Below are 18,961 nucleotides of genomic sequence, written 5' to 3' on the forward strand. Positions count from 1 at the left end.
ATAGAGTTCAGTAGAGATTGGCTAGGGTAATTTTCTTTCTTACAAAGAAAAATTTTATAGTCTGTCCAAATTTTCATTAAACATGTATGTCTGAGGTAAAACGTAGTGAAAAAAATGAACCTGTAAGGCTAAAAAAATTTTTTTACTCTGCCTTCAGAAACAACAGTGAGGAAGAGTTCTATGATGGGCTTTCCAAATAAATGAAGAAGGACTTTTACACAACAGAAGGTAATAAGTGTGTGTTTCATCTTTCTATAGTGTCAGGACATAGGAAGTTTGCGTTCTGTATTTTTTTTTTTTTGGATGAGTTACTAAAAACAAAGCAGAAACAACTTCTCTGGAAGTCATAACCTTCAGCATTCCTCATCTGGCTGGGATAATTAAGGATTACTGAGTAGTAAGAGGAAGAATCACATGTTTTATGAATGACAGATGAATGAATGAATGAAGTCTTACTATTCCTTCCAAACCCATAATCCGACATATGTCATGGCAAATCATGTAGTTTTCCATGAGCTTTAGCAGCTGTCTCCTCTATACACACTACACCATATTGTTTACTAAATAATTCTACCTCCTATTATTGTATTTTTAGAGTCTATATTTTTTCTAGTAACGTCAATCTAATTGAGTTAAAACTCCACATTGATAGTGCAAGCTTAAAGGAAGAGTTACAGCTACCGTAGACTCTCTTTGTGTCCTCTACGTGCTAGAAGCCAAAGGCAAACATCTAACATGGTTTTTAACCTTCTGGAGTATTTTTAGAGGTATGGTGGGTTTTTGAAACTGTTTTGTCTGTACAGCCTCCAGAGCCAGGGCTCCTGCATTGAGCACATTCAAGGCTTACATTTAAGCTGCCTGGCTTTTAGAGTAACACAGAAAACAAAGCTCTGATGCATGAGGCCGTCAACTAAAGCAGCATGCTTTCTTTAAAGTTTCAGTTGAAGAAATGTTTGCTTTCGGAGACTTTTTTCACTCAAAAGCTCTCATTTTAAATTATGTTTTATAAAAAATACATTTATTGTTGTTTGGTAGAGATGGGAATCACGAAAGTTCCTATAAAATGATGGGGTTATAGCGAAGGGAAAGGCAAGAGGCTTGAACTCTGCAACCATGGGCAATCCTTAAACCTCTATGGCAGAGGTAGTGAGAATAAACCTAATATACAGACAGTGAGTGGAAGGAGCAAGCATCTTCAGAATTTGGACAGCTACCACAAATGTCTGGCTCCTGAGGATTCAGGCCTCCTCTAAAGGTATTCAAATAAAAAATGCAGTAGAAAAGGTGTCCATGCAGTGAATGAAACCCAGGGATTCAAAGACGGAGTGAGATGCCTTTGTTACCTCCTACACAAACACTGCTGATCAGTGAAGAAGCTGGCAAATCTCTATGCATCTTTCTCCTTGCAGGAGAAGTGGCCTAGAGGTAAAAACTTCTACTAAGGTTCCTCAGTACTGTTGTAGCCAAACCTGTAAATATTTTAGTAAACGTTTTCATTTTACCCTCACTTCAAGGCCAAGTCCCTTCTTTCCACATTGTATGTTTTTCTATTTTTTTCTTTTTCTTTTTTAGATTTTATTCATTTGAGAGAGAGAGAAAGAGAAAGAGTGTACAGCAGGGAGAACAACAGAGGGAGAGGGAGAAGCAGACTCCCCGCTGAGCAGGGTGTCCGATGCAGGACTTGATCCCAGGACCCGGGGATCATGACCTGAGCTGAAGACAGACGTTGAACTGACTAAGCCACCCAGGCGCCCCTCACATTGCATATTTTTCAAAGACCCCTCCAGTTAGCAATATGAAACAAAATGTTTTATGTTTATGTTGACATAAAACACACCATATATTAGAACCTAAAATCAGGATATGCAAACCCCTAAAACGACAGCAAAATGGCAAGCAAAGATATATTAGAAGATATGTTTTAGTCCAATCATATATAAAATACAGAAATGATACTAACTCAGCAATCACTAAAAAAATGCATTTATTCATCTATCTGTTCATCCAATTATCCATTCACTCATTTATTGGGTCTTCATATACTGAGTTCCTGTTATGTGCTAAGCACTGAGGGCAAAAAGGTAACCAAACAGACACTCCTTTAAGGAGACGCTGCCTGGAATGTGGTAGAGATAAGACACTGATCACAAGACAGAGCATTAGAGGATTACAGATGATGTCTGGGAGCAAAGAGAAGGCACACCCGGTTCAAATGAGGGAGGGGGTGGGAGCGCTAAAGTCTTCTTGAATATCTTAAAAGAATAAGCAGGCGTTAGTTGGGTAAAATGGAGAATAGCATTTTAAAGTTAATGGTTTTTTCACACATAACAACAAAACACATTTCCAGTATGTGAAAGTTTTCCAAGTCTATTATATCCACATAAGGCTCAGATCTGATCCGAACATAACCCATCAAATGATATCTCCCTGAAGCTCATGGGAAGTTGATGTGAGTTTTTTTTAACACAGGCCCACGGTTCCTCTGACAGTACAGTGGACATAAATGCAAACTCGATGGCATCGCAAAGAAATGCAGCTAGAAGACAGCAATTACAATCCAATCCCTCTCTCATGCACAGTGCGCGCACACAAAGCCACACAAATCTTGAGAGCCCCAGAATCCTAAAGCCTCATCCTTCCAAAGGAACATTCATGTCCCTTTCAGCCAGTGCATTAAATTAAAAAACAAGGGAAAGCATCTTACAGAAATAGTTGCAAATTAATAAAGGAGATGAATTCTTGGGATGTCTTGCATTTTCCACGTGAGCCAGAGGAGCTGCGCTTCCTCTCTCCTACTCTGCTGAAGTCACTGTTTTCAGCTCACTGTACTTTTATCAGTACTAATTGGAACATACTTCCTGCCAGGGTTTAGCATTTCCAGATTTTTTTTGTAGGCACTGATTTAATGGCGCTGACATTAAGGTTTCTATCCACTGGGTCACATAAAAGCCAACTAAAATGGGCTGCAAAAGGAGAAGAGTGTTGAAAATCAAAAGGAGTGGGAGGGCAGAAAGAGGACTGTCAATGTGCTTAGGCCGCCGCAGAGACATGATGGGCGCTGCTGGCTCTAGTTATTAGCACAGCATGATGAAGCTCTACTGAGAGCTTCCACTGAGGCTCCTCCTGATGGGAAAAAGCTTAGAAAGGAGGAGAAGGCTACAGTCTATCTTCTTTGATCTCACAGAGAGTGAACCAAATATTCCCATCTTAGTAGAAAAAGACAAACAAGCCAGTCCCCGAATCAGCTCTTTGAGACTTTCCCGAGGGCTGTGGCCAGTTAGGTCACCCTAGTGAAACTTGGGCATTTGTACAGAAAGCACAGATCCATAGAGCTTTCAGGAAAGAGCAAAGGCATGAGGGAACCACCAAGACTTTAGTTTTTCTAAGGCCATCTTGAATCGCTGCCTAAACTCTGTAGGAACCAGACGAGTAATTGAGGGGAGGAAGCAAGTGTGGGCATACCTAGGGAGTGGGAAGGACTGTGACAAACTGGGGAGTCCAGGCCCTATCTAAGGGGCACCCACTGTTCAACTTTAGCCCAATGTTCTGTCATAACAGCATGGAGGTCCAGCAGCCAAATCGTCTGATATTTTAAGAGAAGTGGAAATAGAAGTTTAATGTGAAATTCCCCATTTTGAAATGTTGGCAACAAATGTAAAACACATCCAGGTCAGACAAAATACGCCTGGTGCCAGATGCAGCCAAGAGATCAATGGTTTGTATCATCTGCTCAAAGTTTTAAGGCAAGAGTTTGGAGATCATCTCAGCAGCAGAAAATAAGACAAAGTAGAGACCTCGTTCAAGCTTAGGTCCCTGAACTAGACTACTCTAACCCAGAATGCCCCAAGAGCATACCAGCTAGCCTTGGATACGAATGCCTTTTATGTTTTCTCTTCTCTCAAAGCAAACTTACTATTAGGTTCAAAATTTCCTAGGAAAAGAAATAAAAAGAGACCTGGTTTTCATGTTGTGCTTTTCTTTTAAAGGTTTTATGTGGAACGTAGCACTATCAGATAGTTCGCATTGGATCTCTATATTCAGTCTTCTTTATTGAAAAAATTTGCCAGTTTGGTTTTCTCTGATTATCAAGATGACTTATTTTCACAGATATGAGAACTGAATGAACGAAGTCTTCTGATGAGTTTTATAGACAAAATGTGGACTTTTTAACCTGGGTTTCCTCAGCATTTCAAGGACTGTAAGAACAATTTTCAATACACAAGGACATCCTAGCTGAATTTCATGGTGGTCAAAAGGGGTTCAGAGTTAAAAAATCATGTCATAAACCTGAAAAGGGCTGCACAGCCACAGGTGTATTTCTGTGAAGTGGGTGGTCAATGGGCAAGAATTCAAGTGCTCTGCCCTAGGAGGGCAGGGGTGGCAGCCTTTCATTCATAAAATCTCCAGCAACACAGAGCACAGGCAAGCAGTTTGAAGTAGAAAGAGTCAAGTGTATTCATATGTCCATTAAATAAATATTTAATGCCTCCTACAGGCAGGTAGTGTTCTAGGGGCTGATGACCTGCAGCAAATGAAAACATATGTGCTGCCACCATTAAGAAAATTTCTTAACAAATAAATGTATATTATACTATCAGACAATGCCAAGTGCCACGTGAGAGAAAGGAGAGGAATAAATGAGTCATGACCGGGTAATAAGGCTACGTCACAAAGTTTTCTCTAAGGTCACAGAGTGCATTTCCTGAACATGGGAAGGATCATTTCCACACCTGCATTCACATCTCCCTTCACCCTGCCTATCTTTGGGCTGACTTGGACTCATCCAATTATCCATTCACTCATTTATTGGGTCTTCATATACTGAGCTCCTGCAATGTGCTAAGCACTGAGGGCAAAAAGGTAAACAAAACAGACACTCCTTCAAGGAGATGCTGCCTGGAATGTGGTAGAGACAAGACACTGATCACAAGATAGTGCATTAGAGGATTACAGACTATGTTCTGGGAGCACATGAATGCGGACATGTCTGTTCCAAAGAGGAGTTCTTTTGTAGGAGTGTGGTAGATTGGATATGCTGGGGCTGAGGGTAGCTTGAGTCCTTTTAGGACCAAAGTAAGGAGCAGAGTTCCGATTTCACTGCTCTTTTCTCTTCTTTCTTTCCACACAAATAGTCAAAATTTACACACTAATGAAGAACTAGAAAGCAATTTTCGAAGGCATTTTTGGACTGTCTTACAGAGAGTTTTTTTGTGGTCAACACAAAAACGTCCTACTTCCATTAAAAAAAAAAAACTTAAAAAATTAACAGCTGTGTGAAGCCAAATCCTTTAAAATGATAGTGCTAGAATGGAACTTTGATTTGTATAGGTTGATGACTGCCCAAAAGTTGCATAAAATTTTCCAATGCAAAAATAAGAACTTTTGTGAAATGGATGAAATGCTCCAAACATATATTTGATGAATCAATTCTAACACTAGTTGAATGCTGACTGAAATTTTTTTCAAAGGTTGTTGAAAGTGGGTCCCTTTAGCAATGCAGGTGAGGGAAAAGTAGAGAAATTGATTTCAAATTAAATTTGCAAACTTAATCCCACAGCTGCTTACCTACATTTGCCCAGATATGAATTTAATAGATTTTTCCCACTCACCATTAAAAAGAAAGTACGTGTTAGTCTCTTGAAAAACTGCCCGTAGGAAATCTACTTGAGAAATAAAAATAAAGAAACAACCATTAATTTATGAAGAACAACTAATTTCTAAATGTGCTATATACAGCATTACAGCCAGCATATTAGTAATTTTATTCCAAGTCTTTCAAATTAATTAAATGTATTAAATCAGAAGCTGCATAAATCACAATATATTATAAAAACTAATGTTTATTTCTAGAGCTAATATGTCTGTGGAGAAACCATGCCAGTTAATTTCCAGATTGTCACAGACAGAAGAAAAACAAGAGTGGCATAGCTTTAACTTGAAACAACGAATCTCCTTTGCTATTACCAGTTTTCACTATACAGAAATTATAGGTCAAATAAATGGGCCTAGCATTAAACCTAGCATGCAAACCTTTTGTTGAGTTGTATTCAAACTTTTAGCAATATCCATTATCGTAAGTTCAAGTAAATCTGATCCTTCTGACCACTATATTTTTTTTGACCACTATATTTAATAACTCAACACCCCTCACCCTGATTTCCATTGTCCCTCATTGAATTCTCCTTTTTTATCCACAACACTTACTTCTTCTATATGTGTGTGTGTGTATATATGCACAGATTTTACATAATACCTATGGCCTAATTTCCCTCAGAACACTGTAAGATCCACAAGCACAGGAATCTTTCATTTGTCCAGTGATAGGACCCAAGCACTTAGAACAGTGCCTGGCACATAGTAAGCTTTCAATTAATATGTGTTGTCTGGATAAATCTAAAAGCTTTTATAGCAGCTTGTTATTTAAAGCACACAACGGTGGAATTTTTTTTTTTGTAAGATGAATTCTTCTCCCATTTTAAAATGTACATTCATTTCCTAATTATGAACCCATGTTTCTCTTTGCCAGGTGCCCTAAAATAATTAACTGCAGTTTGTGTCTCAAGAGGAAAGACAGAAAAGGTCACTAAACCACAGTGTCGGCATTCACATCCTCATAGCCAGTCATTCTCATATTTAACAGCTCCAGGCCAACAACGTACAAATGCCAACATACCAAAATGTTTGTAGCCATACAAACATGGTCCGGCCCAGAAATCAAAAGCATGCCATTGAGACATGAATGTAACCAAAGCAGGCTTCTTGCAGGAGACCACCCTTCATGTCAGAGGAATCATTCAGCTGCAGTCACAGCTCATCTATATTTACGTGCACCTTATTTTACTCCTTAAAGGCAAAATGCAGAAACACGCTGCATACTCCAAAGTATCAATACAATTCCAATGTATAAAGTTCTCCTTCAAATGGCTAGCCAAACACCTTTTCTCTCTCATTCTGAGTCAATCATTAAATCACCTATTTCTTTTTCAGTTTTTCCATAAAGAAAGATGTACTGAAGTCTCAGATATTAAAAACAACCCTTTAATGTGATCTCTACATTTATCAGTGGGACATCCTTGGGTATAACACTTATGTTCTTGGAATCTCAGTTTCATCATTTATTGAACAAGGTCAATGCCATGCAGAATTGTCAAGGTTTAAAGGAGTGAAGGCAAAAGTCTTTTGAGCATGGTTTCTGGCATGTAGTACTGTGGCGTAATTTCTATTGAGGTAATAATTTGAATTCCACTCATAGCTGTAATAAGCAAAATCACGAGCAGTTATTTTCTCCCATTATAAGAATATAGCTATATCTCTGTGATCTGACTTCTGGGTTCTTATTTAGGGGCTGAAAGGGGCAGCAGGTGTCAAGGGAAGAGAGGAAGGTTAGTCTTCCGTTGAATGAGAAGGCAAACAGTACGCCCAAGGGCATCTTCCAAATGAGACTATGTGGAACCTAGAAAGGGTGAACCAAATCCTATAGCTCAGCACCTTGATGAATGGTGGCTATGCCTAACTTGCCTTTAAAATGGATCATGTAGGGGCGCCTGAATGGTACAGTCGGTTAAGTGCCCAAGTCTCGGTTTTGGCTTAGGTCAGGATCTCAGGGTCATGGGATCGAGCCCCAAGTTGGGTTCCACACTCAGTGCAGAGTCTGCTTGAGTTTCTAGCTCCCTCTGCCCCTTCCCCCACACACTCTCTCTAAAATAAGTAAATCTTTTTAAAAAAATAAAATGGATCGTGCTTTTGAGTCAGTGACGACCAACATAGGTAAGAACAAAGACTCTCACAGAATGTCAGACTGTGTGTAAGGCATCCAGAACTTATGTAACACCTTAGGAAGATCCCCACCCCAATAATAATTGGTGTTGGACATCTATCCACTTTGGCAAGTAGAAGTTTAGAACCAATTTGAGCTTTGAACAATGAGGAAATGTAACATTTATGCATCCAAATGTTATAGAACAAATTCATAACCATCATTCAAATGGGAGGCCCACATTAACTCCATGGAGGGATTTTCTCTTTGAGTGGGAAGTCGTGGGAGCATCCCCCCCCCTTTTTTTTTTAAGATTTTATTTATTTATTTGAGAGAGAGAATGAGAGATAGAGAGCACGAGAGAGAAGAGGGTCAGAGGGAGAAGCAGACTCCCCGCCAAGCAGGGAGCCCGATGCGGGACTCGATCCCGGGACTCCGGGATCATGACCTGAGCCGAAGGCAGTCGCTCAACCAACTGAGCCACCCAGGTGCCCCCCCCTTTTTTTTAAGATTTTATTTATTTATTTGAGGTGGGGCACGAGCAGGGGGAGAGGCAGAGGGACAGATTTCCTGCTCAGCAGGGAGCTCGATCCCAGGACACTGAGATCAGGACCTGAGCTGAAGGCAGACGCTTAATTGACTGAACCACCCCGGCACCTTGGAAGGATCCTCTTTTTATCAGAATATCAGGACATCTTCAGCATTGCTGCCTCACATCTTCAAGGCCATAGTACATTCCAACATCCAATCTGTGGGACACAGCCCTGGGACACAGTCACCAGCTTCTTTACTACCCTGCAAAGCAACTACCCATTCTAAATTCAAGTCATCAAAGGAAGCTTTCTCCTTAAAATGAACTTCAAAAAGGTGAGTCATTCCTTTTCAGTCAGTAAGTTACCTGCAGGTAGAAAGAGAAGGGATGGTCACTTATGCTTCAACGCTGAAAATACGGGTTATGAAATGCTTCTCTGGATGCCTTTCAAAACAAAAGGACTTGAGTAACTGCAGCCACAGACGTCAAAAGGCACTCCCCAGGGTGAGCACACAAGCAGAGGCAGCATCAAAATGGAAAACCCTTAATTGAGAGCTTACTCATGTGCCAGCCACGGACCTTAGCACTTCCTAAGCATTGTCTCGTTTAGTCCTGACCACAGCCCACTGATACTATTATCCCATTTTTTTCAGACAAAGAAACTCAGATTTAAAGGGATTAAATCAGCTGTTGAAGAAACAACTAGTAAACAGCAGGGCAGACGTTCCTGAGTCCGAGTTCTGTACCTCAGTGGCACTAGTCAGGCCACTGAATCACAGGAGCACTGGGCTACGGCTTCTTGTTCAGGCCAATCAAACCCCAGCTGTCAGCCAGCTGTCCTATCCCTTATTCTTATATGCCTTCTCTTCCTGACATTGCAATTAGCAAATCTTCATCCCGGATCAGTCAGGATCCTGGGAGGAAAGCAAAAACCACACCAAATATCTTACCAGAGAGAATCTGACATAAGGAATTAAACAGGTGCAGTGGAACTGAAAATGTGAACAGGAAAGGCCACGGTAATGCAGAAATGAAAGCCAAATGGAATCAACACCACCAGTTAGAGTCTAACTGGGAGCCAGCCTCAAGGACTCCCAGCCTAAACACCGTGAGTCCTGTAGAGAAGGGTGGGTTTGGAGTTTGGGACAAAAAGCTTAAGGACTAACTAGCACACACCCTATCAGGGTGCACAGCTCATCACTGACAATCCTGTGCCTTGGCCGATGATGAAGTGTGACCCGTAAGAATGCCAAGTGAAAACACTCTTCCCACCTGATCTGGCCTCCAGTGAATGGCTTCATGAATGGGAGAAAAATCAGTCTGTGTTCATGTCCACAGTGTGTAACTACTGTACCGAGAATTTGATCACGTGCATCTTTACACAACAGTCAGTTCTGCTATAACTCAACATAAGCATTCCCCAAAATCAGCCTGCTATTCGAAGTCACACAATAAAAACCACAGGACTTGTGGGGAAAGTCAAGGCGAGGGGTGAAAAACTCACAAAATTTGTCAGTGACACAGAGGAACCTAATAAAAAGAGTACAGTTTTATACATTTTAAATGATTAAGAAATATGTTAGTACTACAATAAATATGTATGGAATTTTATGGAACTTGACCTTGAAAACTCCTCAAGTTTGTTTGTGGAAATGAGCATCAGATGGGCTTCAGCTGGTGAGTTACTGTAACATAGGAGGAAGGTCACCTGAAATCAGAGGGACAGTTGTAACACCAGCTGTGGGGGTGTGGGTGGGTGTGGTTCATGGCCCAGAGAACTGAAGTAGGTGGTAGATTCCTGAGCTGTGAGTGTGTGACTTGTGTCTTCTTAATGCAGCCCAGTTCAGCTGGGTATAATTTTCTGCGTTTACCTAATGTTTCTGGCAGACAAAAGCCCACATAACTCAATACAAAATCCATTCTGTGATCAAACTGTTCCCTAATATACCAATATTAGAACAAATTAATGGTTTCAAAATAAATATAGCAGAACTGATTATATTCTGTACCAGGGAGTATTAACTCCAAGTTTACAGATCAGAAAACTGACTCAGAAAGATCAAACTTCTCAAACAATAAAAATAATAAAGCACGCTTTCTTGGGACAGCACTGTATTTTCTCATTTAAGGTACAGCATTTGACAGTATGAGGTCAAAGCAGAAGAACCTAAGGGCAGCTTTCAGCACAGTTTTGCTGGTGACCTTCTCCAGGTGGGTCTAAGTGCCCTGGGATGCAATGGCCGGTGATCTCAATCTTCTTTAGGTCAAAGTGTAAAGCAGAACTGCTGAGCAAAGGAATTCATGTCTCTCCTTCACTTTCTCATAAATGAACTATTAGACGTCTGTCACGGTGCTACTCAAAAGATGTTTGACAATAGTTGAAACCCACAGAAATAAATATCCCAACTTCCAAGGTCCAGAAATAAAACATAACATGAATTTCTAAGTTTATTGTTCATACTCTGCCAAAGTGATCTTTCTAAAATGCAGAAGTCAATGTCATCCCCAAGTTGAATATTCTTTGATGTCTCCCTACTGCCCAAAAGATAAGGCCCCATGCTCCTCAGCACGGAGGACAGAGTACTTGTAGATACAGCACCAGCTTACATATCCAGCTTCATCTCCAAGTAAGCACTCACCTAAAACCTGGGCTCCAATCAGCTGAAAGGTTTGCTTTTCCACACACCCAGGTTCATTTCAGAGCTACATAAATCTGCCCACGGTAATCCCACAGCTCAATGCCTGCATGCTCTCTGCCCAACTTCTGAACACCAACCCACTGCTGCTTACAGCTCTTTGGATAGGAGGATCCCCTCCCCACATCACCAGGCAGAATGAACAACTTCTTTTTTGGGCCCCTACTGTGTCCTTCACTAACTCCTATCAGAGCACTCTGCCCTGCATATTTGTACGAAATTTGACTCTTTTCTTCTTTTTTTAAAATTACAGCTATCTATAGGTATTGGCCATGTCTGAAAAATCTCCACATCCCTAGAACCTACCTCAATGCCTGATAACTAAATGTGTCATAATTGTTTTAGGACTGAATGACAAAAGGCTATGTTATCATAACAGAAAAGAGATAAATCTATGCCTTTTTCTTTCCTCCATCTGAAATCTGGAAAGGACCCTCAGCTCCACTCAGTTTCTGTGTAGGGTAAAACCTACCGAATTTTTTGGGGGGGTGGGGAGGGGCAGAGGGAGAGGGAGAGAGAGAGAGAGAATCTTTAAGCAGGCTCCACGCCCAGTGCAGAGCTGACGTGGGGCTCAATCTCACAACCCTGAGATCATGACCTGAGCTGAAAACAAGAGTCAGACACTCAACCGACTGAGCCACCCACACGCCCCTAAAACCTACTAAACTGATAAAGGCAGATGTCATGGGCTGAATGTATGTGTGCCCTTAAAATTCATATATTGAAGCCCAATGCCCAGTGTGATATTTGGAGATGGGGGTCCTCTGGGGGAGGGCGGCCTGTCATATTTTGTTATAGCAATCCAACCAAAGTAAGATGGCCTATGATCAACAGATGTAGCAAAAGATTTTGCCAAGATGAAGATGGCCTGGACCCACCGTCTTACATCAAAGTGTAAGATTCTTGAGGACACAAAATGCACAGATGCCTCACACAAAAGGCCTACTGAAAATATAGATAGTTCCAAGAAAGTGAAAATTAAGACAGCAGGAAATGCTCACCTGGGTTGAGTTACTGAGTGAGGTACCTACGAAAAACATAATTTTGACTGCTGTGGAAAATAAACACTTCTTGCTGACAAAGTCTCTGTTCAAGTACCAGAGGCCAGTTACCCGGTTCCACATTGAGGCCAACTTAAATCAAATACCACAACAAGGTTGCAGACACCAGATCTAGGATGTTGTAACAAACACAGGTTGCTCAGTGGCTTGCCTTCAGTTTTTCTGGGTCTGTGTTCAAGAAATCTCCTGTACTGATGGGTGGATTGCTGTCCGCGGCAGCAGTGGAAAAAATAATAAATCATGTGATGGTATATCCAGTCCCAAAGAATACTAGGCATGATATTCTTGAAAATGCATATTAAAAAAAAAAAAAGTATCCACAAAAAATCTAGTTTTTTCCCTCCATTTGGGTCGTGCATTTTTTGTCATTAAGAAATGGTAAACCCTGAAAATCATATTCTTACACAGCTCTCAGAAGATGAATACAGGCATATTTAAAGGCAGATAACATAGGTCCTCATTTAGGAAAGTTAGCCACACTGAGGTTCTAGGTCTGTTTTTCCAAGCACCCAAGAAGATTTCCATGGTATATCTCACAGTTGCCTCAAATAATTCCTAAATCACCCTCCTTTGGTCCCTTTCCCACAAACATGCTGACTTGCCCCAAAGCCCTATTCCTATGTTTGATCATCAGCCCAGATGCATTCTCTAGTTCAAATCTTCAAATTGTCCTTCACTTCTCCTACTTGTCTCCTCTGTCAACAAAATCTCATCACTTTTTCCGGTAAGAAATTAGGGATAGGCAAAACATCTAAACCTTTTCCTGACCATGCTTTGGAACCAGAGCTTACATTCTGGGACTGGCTACAGTGCTTTTGGGAGGTGGCTGCCCAACCAGTGGATCCATTGCTTAGCCCTACCACTTGGCAGTAAGTTGTGACCATGTGAGTTAGTTCCAGACCATGGAGTGTGAGCAAAGACAGGTGCCACCTCCAGGCCAAGCTCATGGAAAACCCCCTCACGGCGCTCCTTTATGCCTCTCCCTTCTCTTCTGGCAGTAGTGAAATCTGAGGTCTTGAGAGATGGGGGACCACCGAATGGAAGAAGCCTGGATTCTCTGTCACCGTGTGAAGGAGAGCTGCCCTCTGTCCAACAACATCCCCCTTAACAGATACATCAAGAAATAAGTTTTATTATAATAAGCCACTGAAATACTGCAGTTTGCTATTCACAGCACAAAGAATAAGAATTCTAGAATCATATAAGGTTAAAGCCGTCTCCACATATGTGATAATAAGGGTTATGGAACTGCCCTTGATTATATGATTCAAACCTGGTTTTTTTTTTTTTTTCAGGTATACAACAAACATACTCATTCAACAATTCTATACATTACTCAATGCTCACCACGATAAGTGTAGCCAAACACTTGATTCAAACCTCTTGGAGTGATTCAAACCTCTTAAAGTTTACTACTGCTTTGTGAAAATAATTGTAATTGTACTATATACCACATTAAAAGAAAAGTCACCATTTATTGACCTCTTCCTGCGTGCAAGGCAGGGATCATACTATGTGTTTTATGTATTTTGATCTTACAACCAACCTACAAAGTAGATATTGCTAACTGTCGCATTTCATAAATGAGAACACTTAGGCCCAAGGAAAGTAGCAAGGACAAACCTGGGTCGCACCGTGGGAACTCAAGCCCTATACCGTCCTTCTCCTCCACTGCTTGCTATCCAGCCTTCTTTAAGACAAAACCAAAACGAAACACGTAAGGATGCTAATGGCTTTCACTCCAGTTACCACATGAGACTCTACATTTTACAATGTGCATGTGAATTTATTTTCTGCCATACAGAATAAACAATCTCGTATTTTAGTTAACACTACTGCAGAGTCCCTCAAGTCTCGCTCAGGGACCCCCAGCCTGATCTCAGCAGCCGTATAATGAAAGAATGGTTTTCTGCTGCTCGTCTCCACTTGCCTTGTACTCTGCCAACAGCATTGCACCCTTCACCCCATGAGCACCTCACACAGCTCACATAGGGGCCTCTGAAGTTATGCTTGTACCATCTCTGACCGTCTTTAAATTCAATCACCAGTCTGAGAATACAGATTTCAGGCTTGGTTTGCAAAAGAATAGACCCTCCCTAGCAAGTGGGCTAACGCACTAAGTCAGCTCATCAGACTTTAACTTTCTTCCTCACTCTCTCTCCAAGAAAATCCAGACGACAGGTAGCTTGCATCGTGCCTCTGAACAGTCTTGAGAACTGAAACAGATCCCTATATGATCCACTATAATGAGTTGGGTTTTTTAATTAATTAATGACCTTTCCATAAACAGCCTTGTTTATGACCGACTGCCTTCCAAATTACAGGCTGACGGGAGGGACAGTTATCAGTCATGGAGTCTCCCTACACAGAGCAACTTACGTGACCAACTGTGACTGACAAAGCCTCTCCCAGCAGAAAACAGGGGAGCTAATTTGTGAAACAGGATGAGCAGGCATAGCTGAGGTCATCTCTCCAAGGGCACCGACCTCCTAACCCACGAAAGATTCCGGACAGGTATTTTATGTGCCAACCTTGGCACAAAATATAACTTTCTAAGTTTAAATGAAGACAAAGACAAATTAGACACTTCCATGAGAGTACTGATTTTTTTTTTCTATTGCTATGGTAACACTACTCCATTTTAGGAGAGGGGAAAAAGAAAAGTGGGCCTTAAAAACTAAGCTATACAATTTGTCAATGATGTATCAAAAAGGACTAAAAAGATATTCCTTTTAATTATCTCACTGCTAGGAATTTATCCAAGAGAAATCGTCTGATAAATGTGTACATATGAGAGACTTAACGACAGCATTTCATTAAACAGTGAAATTGGAAAAATAAAAAATGTCCAACAATTAAATAAATTATGGTATATTCGTACAGAGAAATACCAGAGAGCCATTACGAGTTAAGATGCAGATACATATTTACTCACATGGTGCATGTTCATTGTGTACCTTTAAATGTGCATGTTAAGTGACAGGACAGCATACAGTATTTGACTCCATTATAAAAATTTCCCAGGGAAAAATATCTGAAGATATTTACATCAATATACTAACAGGAGCAGTTATGTCTAGTGAGAGAAATCTGGGATGACTGGAAAGGTCTGCTGTGTGCTTTTCAGCATTTTCTAGGATAACTTTTCATTATTTGTGTCATTAAAAATAGGGAAACACGTAACCATGGCTACATGTTATATTGTAATTATTTGTAATTGTACTATTTATTCCAAAATATTTGCTGCTCCTTCCTAGGGGTCCTTGTCTGGTATCTTTCTTTGTGAGAAGAACAGAACTCTTGTACCCAAAGATATCAGGCTCAACTATGTGTTTTGCTTAGGCTAATAAAAGATAAAATAAAACACAGAAGGGCATTTGAGACTCAAAGCAAAAACTTTAATAGCTATTATGTGTTTCCACCAATTTTTATTTTCCTTTTACCCTAACAAAAGAATGTTCCAGAAAGGCTGCTTCCTCTGCCTGTATCAAAAAAGGAAAAGATGTAAAACAGATTTGACCGGACTTGCAAGAGTCCTATTATGAGTGAGAACTAAATCTTGGGTTGTCATAAGCCCCTGAGACTTTGGAGTTGTTACCTCAGCACCACAGCATAATAAATTCTAAGCTGACTGATACATGAACTTTTACTACCACCTTCCCAACAAGACCAAACTAAAATTTAAGTATAACAGCCTCTTTACTACTTATCTCTGATTAGCTCCGGAGTTTCATGTTTAACGCAAACCTCCCTGTTAACAGTACTTTTAAACTGTGATTTGTGGCAGAGTTTACTACACCCAGCCTTCCCTTTATCCTGTCTGCCTCTCCATAACCTCTCCAAGTCAAACTGATTACTCTGCCTTTCATGATCATTTCTTTTAGGCCCCACTATTCTGCCTATAGTCCAGGCCTTGCTCATTTCATATCCACATATGGTGGCCATGGACACTGATGCTATCCTTCAATGTTCTTTATACAGTGTTGTGAGATTCATCTTCCTTCAACAGTGCTTTGCAATTTACCACTACTGGCAGCCTGAACCTTTAGACTGAATTCAGGTCACTGCATAATTCCTCAAACTCACTACCCTCCTAACACAAACCCTCAGCACTGGCCAAATAGCAAGTTTTATTATTTTTTTAATTTTTATTTGTCTTAGCAAGAGAGAGTGCAAGTTGGGGGTGGGGCAGAGGGAGAAAGAGAATCTCAAGCAGGCTCTATGCCCAGCACGGAGCCCGACACGGGGCTCAATCGCACAACCCTGAGATTGCGACCTGAACCGAAATCCAGAGTTGGACACTTAACTGACTGAGCCACTCAGATACCCCATCAATTTTGTTATTTCCTGTGCACACCTCACATATTCCCAGAATCAGGGCCTACCTGCCCAAAGTTACAGTAAAGACATCAGTAACCTAAGCCCTCTGGAGAAAGGGTATACTGATGTTGGAATGAAGGAATAATTTCATGGGTGACTCTGATACATGAAGTACAGGTAGTGTGCCCTTAAGGTACAGCTGACAGAGTGGGCAGAGTGAAAGGCATGGTGATAATCTACAAATGTGGCCACCAATAACTCCTCATATCCCTGAACACACATGACCTATTTCCTTTCTCTTAGAACTGGGCTGGCTTTGTGACTTTTCCACCAATAAAATGCAGTGGACGTGATGTTCTGAGAACTGCAAGACCATAAAAGATCTGAAGCTTCTCCTACCTCAGAGCCCAGGCACTAAATTATAAGGAAGTACAACACAGACTACAGAAGAATGCGAGTCACGTGGCCAGGGACCTGAGGGACTGGTGGCCCCCTTGGACTTTCCAGCCCCAGCCAAGGTCCTGGCCATATGCAGCCACCTGAGTAACCCCAGGCAACAGACTGGAGCACAGTAACCACCCATTTGAGCCCAATCAACCCACGCACTCATGGGGGGAAAAATGATAGTTTTATGAAACAGTTTGTTTCACAGCAATATATAACTAAGACAACAGGCATTCTCCTTACTTCTGCCCTGAATAGAACACCATCCCAGCCTTGTGGTGGAGGGTGGTTTATGAAAGCTGTTTATGGAACATTCCTGGCACAGCAGCAACAAGAGGATCCCCTCAGCTGACTAACAGGAAGTGGATTTAAACAGTGGAATGAGGGCTGAGGGTGCACACGAAATGGGAGAGGAAGAGATGGCAGCACAGAAGTCTTGCTAACAGACTGACCTCTAAGATACAGCTAGATGAAAACCCAGAGGTGGTGGAAGATCCCCAGGGAAGCTCTGGGCAGGAGCCAGTCCAGTGTGAGTTATTCTTTCTATGACTCTGTTTCCTCAGGCTAGTATGGACTTGTAAAGAGTCAGGGGCATTAATAACAACTAAATCTATATATATCCCTAACACCCACCATGCTCTGGTTATCAAAGTCCATCATGGGCAGAAGCACAAACCTGCCGACATCGGAGCATTTAAGTCTCAGGGGGCAGAGACTGGCAGCTGATCACCGAACTCGTTTCCTCTGGTTCTGGGCACATGGACCACCTTCTCCAGCCTCCCTTGCCGCTAAGAGTGGCTGTGTAACTGAGGTCCAGCCAAAACAATGGAAATGGAAATGATGAACACCACTTCCCAGCCTGCCTATCAGAAACCTCCATGTCTCCCCCTTACACTGCCACCTTGGAAGGCACACATCAACAATGGTAGAGCCTCAAGAGGCCAGACTCTGGGTCTCTGATCTATTGTTTGGAGGAGAGTGGTCACCCAAACCAGCACATTGATTCCATGACTGAAAAGGTGATCCACTACTAAGATTTGGGTATGTATGTTTTACAGCAGTTTATCTTTTATACCCTGCTAATACATCCTAGTTGCTGCATGGCAATACTGTAGCTGAAAGTGTCCTTCAGTGCAAAGATATCCAAAACGAGGTCTCCAGACACCCTGGAAAACGGTCATATAGCAATGAAAATCTCAAGTTTAAAATCTAATCAGCATGGCAGGACAGCAAGAGTCAGTGTGAAATCTTGATTCTAAAGGCGGTCTGGAACAGAATCCCTTTCTCTTTTGGCGACCTTGATCTTTTTGCCTTAAGGCCTTCAACTGATTGGATGAGGCCCAGCCAGAATATAGAGGGTAATCTGTTTTACTCAAAGTTTACCATTTAAATGTTAATCACATTTTAAAAATACCTCAGGGGGCACCTGGGTGGCTCAGTTGCTAAGCGTGTGCCTTTGGGGGTGCCTGGGTGGCTCAGTCGGTTAAGCGACTGCCTTCGGCTCGGGTCATGATCCTGGAGTCCCGGGATCGAGTCCCGCATCGGGCTCCCTGCTCAGCAGGGAGTCTGCCTCTCCCTCTGACCTTCTTCCCTCTCATGCTCTCTCTCTACCATTCTCTCTCTCTCAATAAATAAAAATCTTAAAAAAAAAAAAAAAAAAAGCGTGTGCCTTTGGCTCAGGTCATGATCCCAGAGTGCTGGGATGGAGCCCCGCATAGGGCTCTCTGCTCAGCCAGAAGCCTGCTTCTCCCTCTCCACTCCCCCTGCTGTGTTCCCTCTCTCACTGTGTCTCTGTCAAATAAATAAAATCTTAAAAAAAAAAGAAATGTTTAAAAATACCTCCAAGCAACATCTAGATGATGTTTGACCACATAACTGGCATTTGACTAACCCTAGCTAAGGCGACAGCTAAAATTAACCATCTCACCAGGAGAAGCTAAAGTCCTGGTGAGCCTCTAAGGGCCACGGCCCTATGGGACTGTGAAGGTATGTAAACTAAGAGAAGTAATGTCATCTGACTGCAAAGACCTTTCAATTACAATGACCTCTCTTTTCTTATAGACCTTTTTATTTTTAATCAACTAGAGAAATTAGGTTTTCACTCCCCAAATATTTTAAAGTTCTGTAGTTGCTTCCTAAACTTAAATAAGCA

This window comes from Eumetopias jubatus, unplaced genomic scaffold (assembly GCF_037043125.1).
Source record: "Eumetopias jubatus isolate StellerSeaLion01/CBP00866 unplaced genomic scaffold, mEumJub1_p1.0 scaffold_15, whole genome shotgun sequence".
Lineage (NCBI taxonomy): Eukaryota > Metazoa > Chordata > Mammalia > Carnivora > Otariidae > Eumetopias > Eumetopias jubatus.